Raw genomic sequence first — 8670 nt, 5'->3', positions numbered from 1 at the left:
CAAAAATTGAGATGTATTAGGAAAGAGAAAGTATCTTCGCAAACATCCAATGTAAGAACAGTGGGGTGTATTTAAATTAAGATTCAAGAAAATGAACAGCTGTGTGGCAAAAATAAATGTTATGTTTTGCTCTATTAAATATTTTTAAATTACATTATAAATCACACAGAAAAGTGTACAATACATAAATGTCCTGCTGGATGCATTAACGCAAAGTGAATATACCTGTGGAACTAGGCAAAACATTACCAGTTGCCCAGAATCTCAACTCATGCGTCTGTTAATCATTAACCCCTCCCATCTCAAAGATGAACATCTCCCTGACTTCTAGCAGTAGAGTTTAACTTACCTGTTTTGAAAATTATATGAGTAGAATCACGCAATGTGTATTGTTTTATGTCTGCCTTCTTTCACTCAGTAACATGCCTTCTGTGAGTACCTTCCATATAGATGTGTAAAAGGGTAGCAGGTTTTTTTTTTTTTTTTTGATAGGGGCAGAGTAGCCCCATAGGTGAAGCATCACATGTAGGTAGGAATTCTGCTCTTAGTCAATATTTGAATTGTTTACTACATTGACTTTTATAAATAATGCAGCAATGGTTATATTTTTACATATTTTTGGTATACATACTTAATGCATTTTTGTTGAGTGTATTCATCGAATAGTAAGTGTTGTTTTGTTCCTAAGTTATTGTCCCACAAGCAAAATATTTTTACTCTACTTTTAGCCCTTCTTATAGGTTAGCAATGGTAAATCATTATGGTTTTAATTTTCATCTCTCTAATGTGTAGTAACATTATGCACTTTTTAGTACATTAAATGGCCATCTTGATGTGCTGTTTTTGGAGTACCTATTTAAACTTTTGCCATTTTAATTGAATTTCATGTTTTCCTTATTAATTTGTCAAAGTCCATTACATATTCTGGATATGAGTCCTTTTTGACTATTTGTTTCATAAATATCTTTTTAAAGTCTGGTGTGTCAAAAATATTGAGTCTCCCCCAGAAGAAAAAAATTAGCTGCATGTCATTGTAGATAGGATTAAATCTGACTAAATACTCCAAAAAGGGTAGTTATATAATTTTGGTATCTTTCTGACAAACTTGAACATAATTATGAATATTCAGTATGACATATAGCATTGTGAACTAGAATACATAAATTACCTTATGCGATGGTTAGAATTATAAAAATGAATTATGAACTAACTATTACAAGTATACAAGCAGGAGATACAGAATCTATGAAGCAGAGTCAGGACAGATTAGAATTTGAGAAATGGAGGAAAAGACCCTATTTTCAAGTAGATATCCTAATGTTTGGAGCTAGCTGACCACAAAGAACATCTTGGCAAGGAGTGTTGGAAATATTTCAAACACTATGCCCAGAGAAGCTCTGTGTAAGCCCAGAACTCTCCCTGTCTTGTAAATTACATCTCACCTGAGCAAAATAAATGCTGTAAACTGACAGAACGCCAGAACATGGAAGAAGTGCACATGACAGTGTCACCATCTTTATCAGTTCATGTAAGTACAGACATGGAAAGAGAGAAGGGCAACTTTATAACATGGTGGAAAGTTTTTAGAAGCCCTAAAGACCTCACAACATATACAACCCTCTTCCTTCTTATTGACAAAGTTCTTGTGTAACAATTCTCACAAAGGCATCCAAGTCAAAGCCATTCATGTTGTTCTGATTACCAACAGAAGCAAGCTTTATTCTTACATCAATTTCCCTCAACATACGCAGAGTAAATTCAGTTTATAATGGAAACAAAATATTGCATAATGTATATCAGCTTTTTAAAATAATTTAAAATATTGTGAAGAATTTAAACTTAAGAGAAATAATATAGCATCAGTAATGATGTATTTCAGGAAACAAAAGCTACACAAAATATAAACTCTAAAAAGAGAAACCTTAATACACAATAAACAGTCAAAACAACTTTTAACATTTGAACATTGCAAACATCTCTAATATAAACTTTATTATTCTAATGAATTTCTGAAATATGACTGTTAAAATTTCTATTTATGCTCAGTAAAATATTTGCTTTTCTTTAAGAGGTAATCTATTTTCTTTATTTCTTTATTTCTTTATTTTTATTTATTTATTTTTTTTGAGATGGAGTTTCACTCTTTTTGCCCAGGCTGTAGTGCAATGGCGCCATCTCAGCTCATCACAACCTGTGCCTCCTATGTTCAAGCAATTTACCTGCCTCAGCCTTCTGAGTAGCTGGAATTATAGGCATATGCTACCACACCTAGCTAATTTTGTATTTTTAGTACAGACGGGGTTTCTCCATGTTGATCAGGCTGGTCTCGAATTCTTGACCTCAGGTGAGCCACCCTCCTTGTCCTCCCAAAGTACTGGGATTACAGGATTGAGCCACTGTGCCTGGCTGGTGGTAATCTATTTTCAAAAGTTAACAGTTATGTAATTTACTAAGTAGTTAGTGGGAATGGCAGTAGTAATAGTAAGAATACTGGTAGGACTAGTGGTAGTGGTTGTCGCGGCAGCCAGCATTGAACTGTTTTGGCTTGTTTCTATGCTGTTTAACAGACATAGGTAAGTTACAGTAGAGCTTTAATTTAACAAACACTTTATTGAATTACAAAAATACATTTTAGTCTCCGTGTGATGTATCTCTTACTGTTGTTTCCAATTCTACAATTAAAAGCATATTTAATTTTGGAGTACCCAGTATTTAAAAAAACACTAAACCAATACAACAATTAGACCTACCTCCACCCTACCTTCTCTTCCCTAAGCTAATGTCTAAATTACCAGTGTGTGAGAAAGATATTTCAATTGACATATTAATTTAGGATAGGCAATCAGGATTGATATTGAGATTCTTAAATATTATTAGTTTTTTTGTTAAGACTGTCTTTTCTCATTTAAAACCTACTATCAGATATGTTTCAAGAATAATAAAAGACAATAGTAATAAAAGACAATAGTAATAAAAGACAAATTTTAAAAATTACATATAAAGAAAAATAATTTTAAATACAATATAATATTTGAGAATATATTATCAGTTAATGGACAGATTCTTTTGTTATTAGAATACAGGTGAACTGGATATAATAATGAAAGTATTATTAAGTGAATAAAAAAGTGCATTTTATAGATTGTCATGTGTAAATTAGAGAAAATTAGAAATTTCCATCTTTGAGGAATTGTGTAGATTGGAAAAAAAATAAGATATAAAAAGGATGATTTTTTTTCAGGATTCGACTAAACAAAATGTATTTTGGAGCTTTTGGAAATAATAAACAAAAAAGGACACTTTAGAGTTTGAAAATTGCTATGAATAGGTAGGAAAGAAAAGTGTGATGGCGGCTGTCCAGGAAAACACAGACACCAAAGAATAGTGATGAGGGCTCCCCGGTGTGGGGAAAGGTTAGGATGGTTTATATAGGCAAAAACAGGATGCTGAGCAGAATTACATTTTTCAAACTATGGTAAACTATAGATAAAAGATTTGATTAGTTACTATGAATTACACTCCAAAGGGTGTAACATTGTGAAGAGGTAACAGTCACAAGGGTCTCTATCTCCAATGTCACTTGGTCTATGTTTGAGTAAAGAATAAGGTGCATGGTTAATGTATAACATCTCAACACAAAGGTCAAGAAGCAAAAGTCATGCAGCAGAGAAAAAAAAACAGCTGTGTCACATAACTCCAGGGCTTAACAATTTCCAGGGCTTAACTTTTCCCCTTGGCATAATAAATTTGAAAAGTCCTAAAATTTTCTTTTCTTTTCACAAACTCATTAAAAGGTCACAGTTACTCTAATCATGAAATAGTTAAATGAGGTGCTCTTTGTGACAAAGTGGGTGCAATTTTATCCTAGGAGATGAGGGCTTCTGTTCATCTTTATCCTCTTAAGTCCCTTTGGTCTTTTTAATCCACTTACACTGTTAGGTAAATTGATCATGAAGCATCATAAACAACAGAAAGAGGTATGCTTTTGTCTTCTATTCCTCATCAGTTTCTGATTGCTTCTCTTCCATTAAAAAAGTTATATTGGAAGAGTATAGGTAAATTCAGTGAGCTCATTTACCCCTAAGTGACAGACAGAAGAGCAGGACTGCATTTACTATTAGCTCACCTACTTTTATCAAATAATATATTTACTAAATCAAATAATTACTTGGGTTCTATCTGTTTATGTATGCAAAATGAGCTCTCATTCATTGCATATTTTAAAACAACAAATTTAAATATATAACAAAGTCATGAAAAGTATATATTTGTTCTTTTTTGTCCAAATAAAGAAGATTTCATAAGTATAATATTTTATACATAAGTTTCCTTACACAGACTGGCCAACAGTACAACCACTATCAAGCTGAGATGATCATCAAAAAATGTGCAGATCGGCCGGGCGCGGTGGCTCACGCTTGTAATCCCAGCACTTTGGGAGGCCGAGGTGGGCGGATCACGAGGTCAGGAGATCGAGACCGCAGTGAAACCCCGTCTCTACTAAAAATACAAAAAATTAGCCGGGCGTGGTGGCGGGCGCCTGTAGTCCCAGCTACTCGGAGAGGCTGAGGCAGGAGAATGGCGTGAACCCGGGAGGCGGAGCTTGCAGTGAGCCGAGACTGCGCCACTGCACTCCAGCCTGGGCGACAGAGCGAGACTCCGTCTCAAAAAAAAAAAAAAAAAAAATGCAGATCTCCTCTATAATGTGTGAGCCTCACCTCTCACTGGTGGCCAGGTCTCTTCATAGCTGGGTTTCACAGAGGTTACAGCAGAAACACTGAAACCATCTTTGCAAAATTATGACAGTAAGAAAAACTGGGCACAGTTGACTCCATCTCGCTTCTGAACTCCAAGCTGTCCTTGATCATTTCTGGTATAAGCCAAGCCTAACTTTGAAAGGAATTTAGTTTATAGTTTAACTTGAAATGAAGGATAACAGCCTCTCCCTGAAACCAACCTTCTCCTTGTTTAGGGACCAAAAACTGTAAGACTCATGAGGGACCACAAGGTTAGGATTGTGGGAAGAACCTAACTGCTAAAACATAGGCATGGTTTCTATAAGCCCTTGCTGCTCAGGAGTCATATGGCAAGAGGCCACAAGATTTGTGACTTCTCCAATTGTGCCTATAGATAACATCACTGTTGTATAACCTAAGGCTGGTTTTTAGAAACATTTTTCAGACTGAGATTTATGACCACCCAGATTTATGACTCATGACTCAACTGGTACTGTGACTCCAACCAGAGGTGGATTCAGTGAATGAGGACCATTTTCCACACCCCTATGATTTCACCCCCCAACCAATCAGGAGCACCCACTCCCTGAACCCCTGCTCACCCTTCCCCCCCAAAACTGTTTACAAGAACCCTAACTTCTAAGTCTCTGGGGAGAATGATTTGAGTGATATCTCTAGTTCTCCAATATGGCTGGCCTTACACCATTTAAACTCTTTGTCCCTGTGGTCTCAGGGAATTGATTTTGTCTGTGCAGCAGGCAGGAGGAACCTGTAGTGCGATTATGAACAACATCATCACATTCTGTACTGTATTTTAGGATAGCGTCATAGGACTTGATGGACAGAAATAATTTGCCCTCATCCAAATCATCTTTTCCTTGAACTTGCAGGCTGGACATCTTGGAATTTATCATTGTAACAGAATGGCTGCATTTACATGGTGGCAATGTTGCTGTTGCTTTGCAAGCTCGAGCTGGAAAAGGCAAACTTGCACAGGATCACTGTTTCCCCCAGGCGTATATTTTGAGTAGCTTCTACAACATAAATAGTGATTTATGACTTTTGAAAATATGTTGAAGAATATGAATTACCATGTAATAAAGTTATTTTTATTTATATAATCATGAATCAAAATCATGGATCAAAAAATATATCATGAATCAAAATCATGAATCAAAAAAGCCAATGTTAAGTTTGTATCTTTTAGAGGACACAATACAGGAGGGCTTTACAGATATAGGCACTTGTGGAGAGATGCACCTGGCCATGCTCCCACATACCCCAGGGGTCCTTTTGGATTTCAGGATTCCTTTAAGAGGACTCCAGTGGAAGAGTCTGAGAATCTCTGTTGAGTTGTTTTCTGCATTCTTTCATCTTCCTTAAACTTCCTGTAACTGAAAGTGACTGAGGCAGATATCAATGAATTAGAGGTTTATTTTACTAAGGTTGAGGACACACTTAGGAAAAAGAAAATCGAGTCCAGAGGTATCTGTGACCTGTGCCTTTCCCCACAGAGGGTTTTTGGGAACTCCAATATTTAAAGGAGAAAGAGGAAGCAGGAAAAGAAACAAAAAAAGAGGGAGGGTAGGCACTGAGGCAAGTGGTTATTTTCTTGTTTGAGGCTCTCATTAGCACTCAGTAAATCTACAGTTTACATTAGATAAAATAGGCATGTGAAATTACAGGTTTATGTTTGGGAACAAAAGAAAGGCAGTTGTATGTGACTCAATTCTCAAGCTTAACTTTCCCTTTGGGATAGTGAGTTTCGGGTCCTGAGATTCTATTTTTCCTTCACACTCCTTTATGAGGATCCTCTTATCACAATTTGCCAAACCCAGCTTTTAGCACACTACCATGTTTCTCAGGATATAATAAAAAAAAGACATGATAAAATGAATTCATAGTCAAGTTCTAGAGATAACATTTGTATAAAGCATAATACAGAGTAATAAAAAAACAAAATGGCACACATTCCCAGTATATATTTTTACTTGTAAACAAATATTCTGATGTAATTTTTGCAGCTTGTACCTTCCAAGGATCATTCAAATCACATCATAAATGCAGCTGATCTTGATTTCTGAGTGTAAAAAAGATATATATATATATATATATATATATATATATATATATATATATAATGTGAGTGTAAGAAAGATGCATATCTATAATGACTCCATGATAATAAAAGATGTATGAATTTCCATTGGATCATAATAGCCATGTAACTTTTTTTGGAGCATCAGTTGCATTTTTTAGTACTACATAAAATTATTAATGTACTTATCATTCATTATTCAATGCTAAATATAAGGACACTGAAGAACAGAGAAGTTAAGCTACTTCTGGGAACTCACCAGTCTTGAGTTTTGTGTTGCAGAGTAAATATTTGGACACTGTTGTGTCTGATTCTGGAGGCTTGCTTCTAACCAGGAAGAAATAACTGTAGTTATCTAGAATAATAGACGAGGATTTAATGATAGTTTGAGAACTGTTATGGTGCAAATAATTAAACTTTGATCTTCATACTAATGAAGTAATCGAATCTCAACAGAAGGTGTGTATATAGGAGTGGAGGATTAGATTAACAGGTCTACTATTGAATATTTAAATCTTATCTAGAGTTATTAATTTTCTTACCCTGTTTGGAGAGATAAATATAAATATAACTGATCATTACACACTTTTGGAGAAGATTTGAAATCCACAATTTTGTCTGCTCTGAATACACGTGAGATCCTATAACTTCAATGTAAGACAAGGAGTTTGCCCTGATTCCCTTGGTCAGATTTGGAAATCAGCTGAACGTCTGGCAGCTAAATGCTTATTTTATCTGCTAGAGTAGCAGCCACTCTGAAAAAGTCAAATTTATTTGTTTTTATTTTTGCACATCCATTCTAGAGTCAATTTTATTCCTTCTAAAGACGAGCTGTTTGAAGAGAAATGTAGTTCTATTTAAAGATAGGAAAAATTGTTCTAACAGGTTTATTTTCTATTAATGTTCTCATCTGCTGCTGCTTTTGTTATCAGAATAAAAGGTGAACTGGATATAATAATGAAATTATCTGAATAAGAAAGAAAGGGTGTATTTTATACACTGTAGTGTATAAATAGAGAAAATTAGAAATTTCTATCTTTTAGGAATTGTGTAGATTGGAAACAAAAAAAAGATATAAAAAGGGAGAATTTGTTTAGGATTGGACTAAAGAAAATGTGTTTTGGAGCTTCTGAAAATAATAAACAAAAAGGACACTTCAGAGTTTGAAAATTACTACGAATAAGTAGAAAACAAAGTGTGAGGGCAGCTGTCCAGGAAAACACAGACATCAAAGAATAGTGAAAGTTCTAGAGATAACTTATTTGTATTAAAGCACTATATAGAGGAATAAAAAACAAAATGTTGGGCCAGGCACGGTGGCTCACACCTGTAATCCCAGCACTTTTGGAGGCCTAGGAGGGCGGATCACGAAGTCAGGAGATCGAGACCATCCTGGCTAACACGGTGAAACCCCCTCTCTACTAAAAATACAAAAAATTGGCCAGGCGTGGTGGCGGGCACCTGTAGTCCCAGCTACTAGGGAGGCTGAGGCAGGAGAATGGCATGAACCCGGGAGGAGGAGCTTGCAGTGAGCCGAGATGGCGCCACTGAACTCTAGCCTGGGCAACAAGTCGAGACTCCATCTCAAAAAAAAAAAAAGAAATCACACATTCCCAATATATATTTTTTTTATTTGTAACAAATGTTCTGATGTAATTTTGGCAGCCTGTAACCTTCCAAGGATCATTCAAATCACATTGTAAATGCAATTGACCTAGATTTCTCAGACTGTAAAAAAGATGTATGATATATATATATCATACATTGTTGCTCTCAACAATGCCATTTATTCGAAGGTGAAATAGCTGTCTCTAAGCATCCTGTGTGTGTATGTGT

Source organism: Symphalangus syndactylus, chromosome 7 (assembly GCF_028878055.3).
Source record: "Symphalangus syndactylus isolate Jambi chromosome 7, NHGRI_mSymSyn1-v2.1_pri, whole genome shotgun sequence".
NCBI lineage: Eukaryota > Metazoa > Chordata > Mammalia > Primates > Hylobatidae > Symphalangus > Symphalangus syndactylus.
Note: the sequence above shows the minus strand (reverse complement) of the source record.